A 16,076-nucleotide genomic window follows, 5' to 3' on the forward strand; every position below is an offset into this window, starting at 1 on the left:
ACTAAATCACCTGGCAGGCCTATCATTTCGTCCAGAGGTTCATTGCGCCATCCACTATTGCAATATGTCGATTTCTATCTTCAATCAATGGTGACACGAATGGCCTCATATGATAAAGATACCACAGATTTCATCCACAAATTGGGCAGCATATCTACAGTGACGGAGGATACAATTCTAGTCATGATGGACGTGGCCAGCTTCTATACCAACCGCATGTGGAAGGCACTGAGGCGATCCGTGAACACTGCAACAATTTCAACGAAAATCAGGGCCCTCCTCTGGAGTTTCTATTGCTACTTATAGATGTGATACTCCACAAAAACTTCTTCAAGTTTGAAAATAACTTTGTTCTCCAATTGATAGGGGTGGCTATGGGGTCTAACATGGCACCTGCATATGCCAACCTGTTCATGGATTCCTATGAACAGACCCATCTACTATACAATGTCCCTTATGCAGATCGGATTGTCCACTACATGCGGTACATCGATGATGTGTTCCTGGTATGGGGGGGGGGGACTTGAATCAGAACTGCTTACCTTTGTAAACCATCTCAACAATATCCAATGCACCATACGCTTCAAGGTGAATTACAGTTCAACAGAAGTCACATTCCTGGACACGGTTGTACTGAAGGACAACAACAAACATAGCACCAGACGGTTTAAAAAACCTATTGACAATAATTCGTTGTTACACGCCACTAGCCATCATCCACCACCATTGAAGGCGGGACTCCCGTACTCACAGATTCTAAGGGTACGTCGGATCACCAGTGACCCTAGTGAGGTTGAAAGGGCGCTATTTGAAATGGGCACACGATTTCGCGAAAAGGGGTACGACCCTAAAGAGATCACCAGGGCATTGGCTTCAGCAAGGATTCCTACCAGGGAAGCTCTGCTCACACCAGCTAAATGAGATAATGACTCTGAACGGTTTAAGGTTGTCAGCACTTTCAGTACCACCTCGGAACACATCAAACAGACCATACAGAAACACGGCATATAGTTGCCAATGACAACAGGATTGGAAAAGACTTTGTTGCTCCCCCCATCTTTTGATACAAGAGAGGTAGAAGTTTGGGTGACCTATTCACCTACTCGGATCCAGTGAGCAAATATACACCTAACACAACATGGCTTGCGCAGAAACATGAGGTGTATAGGTGCCACGCCTGCACCAATTGCCAGTTCCTACAGACTGGACGCTCGTATGCCCATCACCAGAATGGCAACGCCATAAAGATTAAACATTACTTGAACTGCGAATTGAAGTACATAGTGTAATTTATCAAATGCCCAGGCGGTCTCTATTATATCAGTAAGACAATGAGAATGCTGAAGGAATGCATCAGCATTCACAGGTGTGCAATTAGAAAATCCCTGACAAGCACGGAGGAGGACGATGACCTCAAGCACCAACCGGTGGCACGACACTTCAAGAAACACAAGCACAGCCTCGCAACCTTGCGGTGCATGCCCATCTTGCAGGCATGTGCCTCCCCACAAAGGGGTGACAGGAATAATCTGTTATTACAACTGGAAGCCAAGGCCATTCACAAACTCAGTACCATGACCCCAAAGGGTCGGAATGAAGACTTTGTTGAGTTGTTTCCTATAGTGGTGTATTATATATTTACGTTGTTGTCTTTTTCAGACTTTTGATGGGGCTTACTGTACTCTTGTTGTGGTGGACTACATTCAGGTGTCATTGTCCATTATTGTATTTTATGACCACAGACTTACTTCGAGTTATTGACATATGTTACCCATCATGCATGAACATTGTCTGTAGTTTCACCCATGGTGGTAGTTTCTGCCTTCTGTTATTTTGTATACCATCATGCTTGCCTCTATATCTTGATTTACCTGTGACCCTCATGCCCCATTTTGTCTGACCCTGCTTTTGCATCTGCAACATTGTACACAGTACATCACTCCCCCACACAGATTTCCTTTATTGATTTTGTCACCACAGCCCATGTCACTGCCACTCCAATAGAGCGCACTGCGCATACCATCAGGGTCCACCCACCTGTGCATGTGCAAGACTATCCCCCGGACATCCTGAGGATGCATAGCTACTGCGCATGTGTCTCTCAAGCATTACACAAAGTGCCGATGTCCACACTAGCACACTTGTGCCTGTCAGTCCTTCTGATTTGCTTCAGACGGTTGGGTGGATGCCAAGGACGCATTGTTCAGAGCGCTTCACTAACGTTAAGCCCCATAACGCTAGTCAACAACAGACCTTACATAACATGATTTGCATATGACATCATTTTTGACGTTTTAAAAAATATATATATTTTTTGATTGGTTTATCGTAATTGGCTGATGGATTCTCACTATCTGGGTCGGTATAGTGGTGGTGTTGTGAATCTCCCTTTGCATCTCCCTGGGGAAGACCAAAATGTTGGTTTAGACCCCTCGGAACGGGGTCTGTCTGTCTCTGTCTCTCTCTCTCGTTACACACACACACGCAAACGCACACGCACACGCACACACGCATACTTTAATTATATAAATACCTGCAATTATACCTACAGCCTACAATATCTCATCCTTCCATTTAAAAAAAATTGGTTTTCATCTACTGTACAGATTTTTTTAGGGGTCACCACTCGTTAACGGGACCTGGCGCTATAAAAGATAAACATCATATACCAGGAGCAGTGGCAAGAACCATCACACACAAAATACCACACAGATATGACAGAATTTAGATTAAAAAGTATCATCTCATCATCAAATTTCGGCTGAACTGTCTCTACTACATAATGGTTTATGTTAAATTCCCACAACAACTCTTTAATCCCTTGAGTGGCAAATTGATTCGTACAGATTGCAGAGAAATTTTAAATTAAAGTGTTACTTTTCAAAATCAATGCATGATAAAATCTCTATACAATTTAAGAAAAAAGTTCCTTTGATCCTCCTATGACTTATCCATCTATTAAAACCTTTATCAGATTATTCGATCAAGCAATCTCCCCAATTAATCAATTTATCCTTCTGAGAAAGAAACTATCAAATCACTATACAATAATCCAAATATCATAATCAGACCTGCCAACAAAGGGGCATGTATGTCATTATAAATATTATCTTATATACAGTTAAATCCCTTCTGGGTTATCCCAATATGTTTTTTTTTTTTTGTTTTTTTAAAGCGTTTGACTCACTCCTCAATATTGGTCGTAATAACCAATGGATCACTGAAAGAAACATGAATTTCTTTCCCAGAATTATCCCACATGCCCAATTTTGTAAAAACTTTCCCCAAGATCCATGAAGACTTGGAGCAGCCAATGGAATGTCAGGATCTCATTGCTACAGCCAATTTCACAATTTTTATCTTTTTATCTCCAACTATGCATTCAAAATCTTTCTACATACCTGTACCTCAAAGATACCATAGGTCGTTTACATAAACTTCAGTTACTACCACCAATTTAATTGGGAACTTTATTTTAGCCAAAATTCTACACAATTATTCTACAAAAGGAAGGCACACAACCATTCATGTCCCTTATTACAGACAATCCCCTGCATGATGACTCACTCATAACATTCTTTTTTACATGTTTTGATCTTAATTAAAAACAATTTCATATTTCAGAATACATACTATCAACAGCTGATAGGCACAGCCATGATGGCCAATATGTCCCCATCATTTGCTAACATGGATTATTTTTAGCAGACCTACTTTCGACAAAATTCAATCGTTGCTGATAAAATCCTGTTCAATACTTGGTTTATAGATTATATTTTAATTATCTTGTAAGCCTCTGCTAAGGAACTCCAAACCCACATCAATTCCTCCAATCAATATGACCTTCCAGTTGCGCTTTCCCTAACGGTTGTCAGTTCTACTATTTAGATTTTGAATGTACTGTTATCCCCACAGTGGTCTGGTTCTGCTTTGATGTGATTTATTTGATTTTAATGTTTCACATTGTTGTTTTACGCTATGCAACATTCTTTAGTTTTTGTTTCACTGATACAGTTGGATACCACCTATTCATCTTTTTCTTTTCATCCCACTTGGGATATTTAAGGGACAATGTGTACAATACTCATTTACTTTGATAAACGTCATTTTTTTTGTTCATCATACTGTTTCACCTTTGAACAAACCACACTGAGGGCTGGCCTCTTTGTCTAATCTGCACAATATACTCAATGATAATTACGGAAATTCCATAGTTTTTCCATGATAGCCTTCTTGTATCAAAACCATTTTTTTCTTAAATATCCAATAGGGTTTATATTACCAATTGAAAGGTCTTTGAAAAAAAAAAATGATAAATGAATTAGACAAACAATTAGTAATTAAGAGTCAGGGTATGTGGAAAAGTAAGGCAAACCCTGGTTTTATCAGCTAAATTAAAGAGGATAATGAGAATCAGGTGTTTAAATAATTGGGTACTGTAGATCTTCAGGGATGAGTTTAAGCGGCCCCATCCTATATAAATATCAGAAACTTTGTGTACACAGGTGTGTGGAAAAATGTTATGCCGCAATCAAAACAAATCTCTGCGGACCAAAGAAAGTTCAAGACCACAGTCCCTATGTCTTTTTTCAACCTCATCTACTATGTAACTATGTAAGAGTATTGGTATAATGAGCCAAACGAAAACCATGATACAAGCCATCTAGGAGTCTGCTGCTGCTGCTGCTGCTGCTGCTGCACCAAGATGGCAGTGCCTTGCTTCAGGACGTCAACTACTGAGATGTTCAACTAGTAGGCTCTGATATATTGTACATATATATACATACATATATATACATACATACATATATATATATATATATATATATATATATATATATATACACACCCAGGTCCCCTCTGGTCCCGCGCGCTCCCGGTTTCCCCCCCCCCAGGGGAACAGTAATGTGTGTGTGTGTGTATATATATATATATATATATATATATATATATATATATATATATATATATACACATGTTTTGGTTATTGTTTTAGTTCTAATATTTGAGTGTTTTGGTTTTGGTTTTTAAAACTCAATTTGTTTGATTTTAGTTTGGGGTATTTACCAATAAATTCCAAAATAAGCCTTTAAGCCTAAAAATGCTCAGAATAGTATGACAAATAAGCCAAAAATTATAAACACCATTAGGAAATTAAAATAATATAAGCGAAGAGAAATAAATGCAGATATATATATATATATATATATATATATATATATATATATATATATATATATGAGACACACCACCTTGAGAAAGGTCCCACTGTGGGACCGAAACGTCTGTGTATGTGTTCTTTTTCAATACAAAAACTTGTGTTCAAACTTACCAGAGTGCTGTCTCCCGATCTCGTGCTTAAAACGGTATCGTATGGTTTATTATTGCTTTATGGGACAAGCACCCAATATTTTCTACCTGCAAGTGGAGTGCCGGCTGCTTCTGTGGATTATATATATATGTGTGTGTGTGTGTTTTATTTTCTTTATATTTCGCCATATTCCAAACCAAGCGACTCTAAGCGAAACCAGAACCAAAAACCAAAAACCAAAATATATTAGAGGGCAAAACCATAACAAGACACTGGGACAGAAGATGCACAGTTCTACGTATTACCATAATCATCCACAATGCAAACTAAGCCTATATGTTAGTGTTAACTATTTCTGACAGTATTACATTGAAATAATTACAGTATGTGCCATTTGAAAGTCACACGAACAGAGGTTTTCCCTGTTTTTCACACTATTTATGCAGAAAGAACACAGTTTAGTTAATTTACTGAATATATCTTTAGCAAGCGCTGTTAGACATGCTATTTCACCCATCACAAATATAACGAATGAGTTTGCTTCTCATTCAGCTTACCTTTATGAAATCCACAGCAGTTCCAGTTAACTCAGTTGCTCAATCACACATCCAGCCTTCTTCTTAATAACGGTTTAAAATGTTCTTTCCCAGGTGAAAGCCTGTAAAACAAATTACAATTCTGAATTGAGATTCTGTGGCATCAAACTCTTTTAGATGTTGTAATATAAAATAATTAGACTAAATGCTTATTGAAAGGCAAAAAACAGGGAACCTGTATTCTTTCAGAATGCAAAGTAAAACATTATTTAGCTCACAATATAGAATAAATACGACATGGAAATTCACATTTTTGTTGTTTGAAATCAATTGTATTACACGGTCAGGGTATTGGGATTAAGCTAACTACTGTAAAGGGCTTACAATACATTTTTGGTACGTAAGGAATAGGGAAATAAAGTGAATTTTAAAAGGGGCACATATCAGTAGCTATTACTATATCTTAAAGGAGCATCAGCTTCAAAATCCTCTATCTATCTATCTATCTATCTATCTATCTATCTATCTATCTATCTATCTATCTATCTATCGCAATTGGAAATATTACTGTATGCTCATTTGCATGTCTTACACAGGTCTGCAACCCCACCTTTCACCATTATCACCAAGCACACAGCACTTCCACTGCAGCAAGGGATTCTGGGAAATGACATGCAAATGAGCACACTTTGCTTCAAAACCATTCAACATGGTTCCCTATAGGCTTAAGTTATGGTGAGTAAAAAAAGTGACAAAAACCCTCCACAGGAAAGCAAATATGCAAATACAACTGTATGCTCATCTGCATGTCTTAGGCAGGTCTGCAACCCCGCCTTTCCCCATCATCACCCAGCATACAGCACTTCCACTGCAGCAAGGGATTCTGGGAAATGACATGCAAAAGGTGACACTGTGTGCTCATTTGAATTATTTTTTTTTTTTGTCCTACTCTGGGTTTAGCATCAATCAGGTTCTTATCAAGTATGACAATGTCATAATTTTACTGAATTCCTCAATTATCAAATGTTATCATATTTTAGCCCTACATCCTCACCGTTCTTTTCCTTCTTTAACTTATAATGAATTCAGTTGGAACTACAGTAGGCCTCATGAATACTGGAAAAAAATCTCATTAAAGTGGGAAATATAACTAGGCCTTTCGGTAGCCTCTGATTTAGATACAGGATTTTTTTTTTTCAGCAACCACCAACAAGGACAATTATTTGACTTACATTACTCATTAGTCACTCACAGTGTTCTACTGTACCTTCTTTACCATCTACAATAACTTACTAATTAACTTTAAACTCTGCTATTTTTTAAAATAAAATACATGCAAAGTAAATTTTGCAAATATGTGGTCTCTAAATTCAATAACTCCTCTGGTGCACTAGGGTTGCGTGTGTGGGGGCTATATACTGTGGGTTACAGGTTGATTATCCTATGTCAGTAAACCCAGTTATTATATACCCTGTGTGTGATTATGATTGTATTGTTCTTGTGAGGGGCTTATCCCACGACGTTGGGATCCATCTCAGGTGGAGGCACCGCACCGAGGTGAATGAGATATCACCCCAGGCTCCCAGTGGCAGAGGCTTAGGCCTTCTGGTAGTCAAACAGGTAACACCAGTACTGGTAGTTCCTTTAGTGACGGGGGAAAAGGGGCTACACAAGTATTTGTTCAGATTCTAGTTGACCAAGGAATGACCCAGTCCAAGACCCAGTCCTTTATATATTGAAAGAAAATTAGTTTCTCCTAAATTGTCAATATGTATTTTCATATCTTACTGCAGAAGTCATAGAAAAGGTGCCAACATGTAGATTTTCGTTTTAGCAAAATGTTGTTCTAAAACTACCAGTTGATTTTTCATGAAAATATGCAAAACGTACAAAAACTAGACTCATTCAATTTATGTATTAAATGTCAGTATATTGCACGTGTATAAAAACGAGGGTTCAAAAAGACTCTGTGGTAAGATTCATAACTGATGATTGTTGAATCTTAACTGACAGCCATGCTCCCATAATACTGCCTCTGTTGAATTACATCCTAACTTTCTTTTAAGAATCTGCTGTTATATACTGCATTAAAGCTCAAAATGAGAAGCCTCTTCTTTTAAAACTAGCAACCACGACCATCAGCTAATTTTAGAAATCCCTAATGGGAATTCTGGTAATATGGAAATCAGCATGATCTTAAACATTCTAAGTTCTAAGACCTCATTTCTCTTTCATTTTTGCTTTGGATAGCATATGTCCGCAAGGTATGATTTCCCAAAGACTTGATTTGAGCTCTGTTCTCTCTATGTTGCTGCACTATTCACTGTGGATTTAAGGAGTAAGACTGGTATGGGGTCTGCTGCATAATTACTTTTCAATGTGTACATCTATTGTGCATGGTAAATCTAGTAATACAATGCTTATAAAATAATTAGTGTGCTGATGCTTGGAATTGTCACTTTTTTTCCCATCAACAGAATATGTTTTTCTCTGTGTTCACTTGTGGAAGAATTCCTCCAATAGACAGTTTTTGTATACTTTTTTGTTAAATAAATATTTTTTTGTCGAGCCATTTTATTACATGCAAAATAGCTTATATGTATTCAACCAACATGGTGCTTACTAAACTTCTATCACTCAGTTGAAAAAATGAATTATTAATCAATTAATTATCATGATAATTTCAGAGCAAAGTGTGTTTTGAGGCATTGCACCAATCTTTTGGAGCACAGTTACCTCAAATGAGAGTATTTGAAGTCAGAAACCTTATACCACCTTTAACATGACTGATTAACGCAAATTGAAGGGAGAAAAAGTGATGCGCAATGGGGCACAATTTGACATCTCTCCTCCTTTTGAAACTACCGATGTGGCAAGCAGACGACATAGGGCAGAAAGTTGAGCAAACGTGGTTGACAAATTCATATATGAAGGCGCTAGTTGGAAATAAGGCCTACTGTGTTGAATTTGCTGCAAAATTGCATTGTTCTGTAGTCTCCAAACCTTAGTGACAACTTGACTGACAAGCTAAGTTATATATAACTTAGTTCTACTAAAAGTGCCAGAGAGCAATGTTTGTTCTTTATTTCTCTTTTTATTTTCAAACATGTGTTACATGTTCACAATTGTATAAAATAATAAAATATTGGAGGAGTGGCTCAGTGAGTAAAGACACTGACTGGCACTGAGTTTGGAGCATGGGAACCTGTTGCAATTCCTTGTATCGGCTCCTTGTGACCTTGGGCAAGTCACTTTATCTCCCTGTGCCTCAGGCACCAAAAACATAGATTGTAAGCTCCACAGGGCAGGGACCTGTGCCTGCAAAATGTCTCTGTAAAGCACTACGTAAAACTAACAGCGCTATACAAGTACAAACTATTATTAAATGTTGAATATAAACTAAAAATGGAACAACGATCAACATTATATATACAACAAAGGAAAACATTAGAGCTTGTAGAGCACAATAACATGAATGCATTTGGAAGCAGACAAGGTCATACACGCCAACTGAGGAAAGAATACAGCAGCAATTCCTAAATTGAATGGTCAAACTTAATTTAACTATAATTCAAAGAGTCTTTTGAATACAAAATGTACAGTATTCAAAACGTTAAGCAGACCTTATATAACCCTTGTTGGAAACTGTGTCTTAGCAACAGCAAACTTGCACATCAAAATAGTATAACTTGCAAACAGTATTAAGTCCTTTTATTGTTGTCACAGGCCTAGCCTAATTCTGAATATCTCTTATATAACCACATATATTACTATGTTCGCCTGCAAGAAACATTATTCATTATTTTGTTACCTGTATATTACCTAGAAGAAAAAACATTCGTAATGGCAAATAGTAAGAGGAACCTGTTTTCAGATATAACAGCAAAGGAAGCCTAGGAAGCAAGTAGTCACATATGTTGTCTAGTATGAGGAAGTATAATACGAGGGGACTGACTATACAAATGAGAACTGAGAAAAGCAATGCAAAGTCATATTTTAGAAACAGATTGAGAGAGGCTTAGGAAAATAGCTTCTATCTCATAAGGAAAAGAAGTCAGATTATCTCAGGAAAGTGAGAATTGACAAGGATTAGACCAAGAGCACAGATATGCAAATCTATGTACTAAGAAAGAGGAAGTACTAATTGCCTATATACAGAGTAATAGTTCTCTATTGATTAGAGCGTTCCGTGATCTGAGCAAACGAAGAATAGACAGGCTGTATATTGGTATCTACTTCCTCATTTTGATGATTCTATATTACGCAAGTATATGTAATTATTTCACATAACTCTGCCTAACAAATGTATATGAATATGTACCTATGCAGATCTGTCTGAGACATGTGACTGTGCTCACAAGTGATATTCTTTATTGGCTATATGCTAACGATGGAGGTATTTTGACGCCTTTTTCACCCACCAAAACTTAAATAATATGAAAAGTAGAGGGAATATTTTGTGAGGTGCGTTTATCCTACTGGTGCAAAAACATGTTGTGTTCTTCTGGATGATTGCCACCTAGCAAAAACTGTAATATGTAAAAGTTTGAAATGTCTTACAGTACTTACTGTACATGTGTTTCATTTTCAGTAAAATGAAAGAATTTCACCATGATATATTTTGTTGTTCAGGCAACCACAGAGAATTGGCCTCATAGGTAAAACATTAAAAAAAAAAAAACTTCTGCAAAGAATCTGCAGGTACCTGTGATCATAAAGGAGGAGCGGCGTGTTATTCCCATTCTAACTACGGAGCCTGAGGAAGCCCATAGGGCGAAACGCGTTGCTCGAAATCCCCCAGCCTTTTTGACCTTTTGCGGCCACCGTCGGGAGCAGGACAAGGAAGTACAGAGCTCCATCCGGACGCGGAGCGAGCTACTGCAGCACCTCGAGCCCTGCTAAAGATCCCATAGAGACTGGCCTTTAACCCCATTCCACACCGCAGCTCACTGGTTGAGCAAGCGGGGGGTCTGTTGCGTATCCCTGTTTTATATCCTTGTTTATTGTTTAAATAAAAATTTAGCCTTGACTCGCTGGGCTCACCATTTTATCACCATCCTGGGAGGAACCAACACGGGAGACGGCTACCCATTTTCCACCCTAGGACGATAGATATAACAAAAGATACCTTTCCAAGTGTGCACTCACACTTGGCCGTGTGAGTAGTAATACTTTGAATTATCTTTTTATCCCCTTCACTTGCCACTGAGTCAAGTTTTGCCATTTGGAGCAGTGTGATTACCCCTGGGAGCCAAAAGATACCATACATTAGAGTGCACCTACACATGCCCGTGTGAGTGTTTGGTTATATATATCACCTCTGGTTCTATTGTTCCCCTAGAATTTTGTTCTTGTTTGTTCATATTCTGTTCCTATTTCCATGCTTTTATTTCGAGGGAGATACCGCACACAAGAAAAAGGAGAGAAAAAGCACAGACGAGAGACGGAGACCGAACCCACAGGACAAAGAAGGTGACATCACACCAATAAAGAAAGAAAGGAAGAGCCCAGATGAGAAGCGGAGATCGAATCCATAAAGAAAAGAAGCTAGGACGCAAAGATACCTTGATGCTCAAGCATTCGCACAAGGCCGTGTGAGTGTTTGAAACTATTTTAGATTTATAACACCCACCTCAGCACTTCAGAGTCATACACACCTGAATCAGATTGTACCATACTTTATTATTCCACCAGTGCTCCCCCATTCCCTTCTTTTGTCACCTGTGATCATGTGACCCGGAAAGGGTCCACTCCACTTAGGAGGTCAGTTGAGTCTTCTATTGAACTTCATAAAGTATCTAAAATCAGGAGGTCATTGAACACTCCTAATAATTCTGAAGGTGATTTAAATCACCTTTGTTTGAAATCTCTAAAAGTAATCTCCAAGAGGAAATACAGGTTACTGGACATACTAACACTTCATTAAGCGACTGAAAAAGGTCTCTTCCAGAAGGGAAAATGGAAATAAGTTACAAAAAAAACTCTGGTAAAAGAAAGTAAATACCTGTCAATAGGCCATTGAATGATTATAGTGACACCAAACAAGTGGATAAAATTACCTTTGTTTCCATGGAAAATAAGAACTAGTTACCAAAAATTCTCCAATAAGAACTTGTTACCAAAAATTCTCCATGAGTTCTCTCAAAGAGAAAAATATAGAGAGGCGCAAAAAAGCAATGAATAAAACTGTCTTTATATATGAAACTTGGCAATGTTAAAGCATAAACAATATTACATTAAAAACGTTTGTGCAAGAAAATGAAAACAAAGACTTTGGGCCTCATGCAGAGAGCAGCGCTATGAACAAACTCGCCATTTTCCGACGAAAATCGCGCAAAAAACAGGCGAAAATGGCGAGTTTGGAAAAAAGCGCCATTTTTTTTTTTTCGTTTTGAAAATCTCGCCGCGCGGCTGGCGAGAACCTACATCTCGCCAGTTTTAAAACTCTCCTAATGCAGAGAGCCACGATCGCCATCTAGTGGCTGTTCGCGCCAAAAAAATGGCGCGATTTTCAACATTTTTCCTCTCCACCAAGCAGCTGGCGCTCCGCGGCCGGTGGAGGAAAAAAAAAAAAACGATTTTTTCCCCACTAGTTTCAACAGCGCTTATAGCGCTGTTGAAACTCTCCATATGCAGAAAGGCAGTTTTATGCCCTTTCTGCATATGGAGATAAAAACTCTCCAAAAAAGCTAAAAAATTTCCCCCTCTCCAATTCTAAAATTCGCTGCTCTCTGCATGAGGCCCTATGCCTGATAAATGTGGCTGCTGCCAATGTGCCAATGATAGGTGTTAAACAAACTTGTACTCTCCCACAGAGTCCGTAGATCTTCTCCGTCAGGTGTTGAAGGGTGGGGGGAGGGAGGTGGGTGGTCTGGCGTGCCGAGATTTATGTAAGCAATATCATCATTTAATATATACTAGTTAACTTTGGGAACTTAAAAACCTACTCAGGATTTATGGAGACCATTACCCATCAGGGGGAACTAAATACCTTTTTATGCAAGCACTCAAAAACAACCATGTAATTATTCTTTAGGGTGCAAAATGTATTTAACATATGTAGCCAGATCATCTTATTCCCCCTGCGACCCCCCCGGGCGCCTCCGTGGTCACGGACGCCGTCGGGTACTGCCAGCGGCAAGCGGCAGACCCGACGGCCATTCAGGAGGGTGGGGGCCGAGGAGGGAGCTCGCCGGAGTGCAGGAGATCTCCGGCGGCTCTTGCACAGGGCGCCGCCATGTTGCGCCGGTTCGCGCATGCGCAGAGAGTCCCCGACGGCCCGAAATAGTCGCGCATGCGCAGAAGATCGCGCGAGTGTAGGAGCCAGCCAGGAGAGTCGCGCGAGAGGTAGGGAGAGATTGCGGCGGCCATTAGGAGCTAGTGCAGGCATAGGAAAGGCACGCACGCGGCCCCAATGTTATTACAGGCGCCCAGGGACTACAATTCCCATAGTGCTTAGCGAGGGAGGCACCAGGTGCCTCATAGGAGCCAATAGGGCTGCAGGACTGCCAGGAGAGCAAGTGGATACATTTGGCGGGCTTGCAGCTACGTTGTCAGTCAGCGGAAGGAGCAGTCAAGGGAAGGAGGTAGGGTACAGGAGCGAGGGACTCCCTGTACTAGGCCAGCACCCCCTTGGCCCAAGATGGCCCTGAGTCCCCCAGTAGTGTGAGTGTTGCCAGGGATAGCCCTCAGGATAGGGAACCTGTCACTTACTTTAGTTAGCAACTGGGGAACAGAAGGGAAGATAGGGACAGCTGGGGGGTTTCATAGCGGTAACCAATCCGGGGAGCCATAGCCCAGGGTCCTGTTGTAAGTTAGAGGCACGAGACAGCTGGGGGGTTTCATAGCGGTAACCAGTCCGGGGAGCCATAGCCCAGGGTCCGTGTCGCGAGTGGCGAGGCCACTGGGGGGGTTCATAGCGGTAACCAATCCGGGGAGCCATAGCCCAGGGCGGCGTTGCGCGTAGTACGAGGCAACTGGGGGGGGTTCATAGCGGTAACCAGTCTGGGGATCCATGGCCCAGGGCCCGTATTATGAGTAGGGTGGGTACAAGACCTACCTATATAGGATAGGCAACCCCGAATGCCCTAGGAGAGTGACCCTTAAGCCACTTAAGGATGCTGTGCTATAGGGACGGCCTGTAGTGCAGGGTGTGTCACGTTGCTGTATCGTTAGAAAGGGACCCAGCGGATGCTGCGGTTCCAGTGACGGAGTTCGGACCCACGTTGAGGGTCACAGAGAATATCGCCAGGATAGGATCAGACGGATTCATCACGCGTCTGACCCTTTGTGAAGCGTTGCTGATCCGAGCACTGGAGTGCTCGGCAGGTATCTACAGTTCTAAGTGCACCACCGGGCCCTTAGCTTAATAGTGACTGCGCAGTCACCCATTGATTCTCTGCAAGAGTGCGGGACATTGGGTGGGGTTCTTTGGACACTGGGTGGGATCACCTAGTGTTGGGGAATCGTCCTGCGAGACGTCACGGTTAGTGTCTCCTCCTGAGAGGGACACGGGTTATATTATGAATGTGATGTGTCGTATTACATGTTAGTAAAGTCCTTAGTTATTATACCCAATTGTGTATGTGATCATTGAGTTTGTCCTGCGAGGATCCACTCCCTCTCTGGTGGGAGCCATCGCAGGTGGAGGCGCTGCACCTATTGAGTAAGTGGTTACCCCTAGTATAATTGCCCCAGGTTCCCATTGGCGGAAGCTCAGCCCTCCTGTGAGCCTACAGGTATACGCACCACACCGGTAACACTGCATGTTCTACTCACCCACACTATATATGCGATTGGGTGGGGTGGAATACCCGTTACATTTGGAGGCGCTGCTGAGATAGACCTGGGGTGCCCTGTTTGCAATTTTTCAAATTGTCCCATTCATATTTTTCATCATGGCGGTGCCGTCACCGCAAGACGTCGATGACTGGGCCTTAGCGCGGCAATTATCCCCAAGGCGCGTGTTTGTAGTGGCCGGAGTATCCCATGATACGCAATTGTCCACTATGCGCGCCCAAGTAAGAACTTGCCCGGAATTGGCCACTGCCCGGGTGACAGACTTAAGGCTGGATACTGACGGCCGGGGGATTACCTATCTCCTGTTCACCACGCATGACATATGCCTAGAGACTGTTCCCCATGTATTAACACTCCCCGAGTCTTCCGCAGGGGACTGTCTCATGATCTATGCAAAAAGCTGCAGTGTAGTTGACAGGACTGTAGTTAAAATGGAGGCTCCTGCAGCAGGGAATGCTAACAGTGAGTCCCACCTAAAATGGCGGCTTCCGCCAACTCAAGATGACACACGTGCTTCTGACTGCCAGGCTGCTCAGAAAAAGGTTACAGAAAACCATCCGGGACTGGCGGGAAAACCAGAGCCCCGCCCCCGTAATGTGAGCCACTCAGTGATAGAGCACACCCCTCCTTTAAATTCCACCAGGGGGAGTGAGCACAGTGAACAGCCATTAGACCCTTCTATTCACCAGGAGGAAGAGGAGGAGGAAGGCATTGTCGTGGACATGGAATATTTTCTTTCTGAGCAGGAAACCGAGATAGACTGTCAGGACATACACCCCAATATGTATGTGGCCTGGCGTGCGCCCGGAGTAGATTCTCTTCTCTTCATATGCTCCTGCCTGCAAGAAGCCCACGCTCAGGGAGCCAAAGTGTCTCGGTTATCCCTCGACTACAGGACCATCGAGGTGGAAGGAGAAATGGGCATACAGTGTTTTAGCCCCACTTGTAACTGTTCTAGAGAGACATTGACATGGTGGTCCTACTGTGAGTGTTGCGGTGTGCGGTTATTGAAGTCTATTGTTCCCCAGCATGCCGAACCAGCAGAGGAGACAGAGGAATCACAGCATACAGAGCCTGCTGTGGGCCCGTGTGCCCTACCACGGCCAGTCCGGCCTACAGAGGTACCATCGGTCCCAGGCTTGGGATCAGTACCTGTTGACGACGACAGGGGTGAGTTGACTGCCCCAGGGGTGTTGGGTGTGAGCCTCCAGGTGACCGCGGAGCACGATAGCTTCTTAAGTCTGGACACCTGGGCGAATGGTTCCACTCGACATCGCGTCCTGGCGGAGGTGTCCCCCCTAGAAGATAGCTGTCCTGCAGTGCGAGTGGACCAGTACCCACTGCCTATCGTTCCAGAAGAAGAGAAACCCATCGCAAGCCAGCAGAGTGGTAAGGAACCCCCTTGCTCCCCACAGGCTCCGATGGAGGTG

At 41.8% G+C, this 16,076-nt stretch overlaps 1 protein-coding gene across 3 annotated transcripts in view; it reads right to left on the minus strand.

The window, feature by feature from the left end:
* RALYL (RALY RNA binding protein like) overlaps nucleotides 1–16,076 on the minus strand; it is a 675,637-nt gene that overhangs the window by 586,646 nt on the left and 72,915 nt on the right. For all 3 annotated transcript variants that reach the window (XM_075583013.1, XM_075583014.1, XM_075583012.1), the window contains exon 2: nucleotides 5,869–5,969. The gene's annotated coding sequence lies outside the window, so the exon portion shown is untranslated. The remainder of the gene's footprint in view (nucleotides 1–5,868; nucleotides 5,970–16,076) is intronic.

Source organism: Ascaphus truei, chromosome 2 (assembly GCF_040206685.1).
Source record: "Ascaphus truei isolate aAscTru1 chromosome 2, aAscTru1.hap1, whole genome shotgun sequence".
In the NCBI taxonomy this organism is placed as follows: Eukaryota; Metazoa; Chordata; class Amphibia; order Anura; family Ascaphidae; genus Ascaphus; species Ascaphus truei.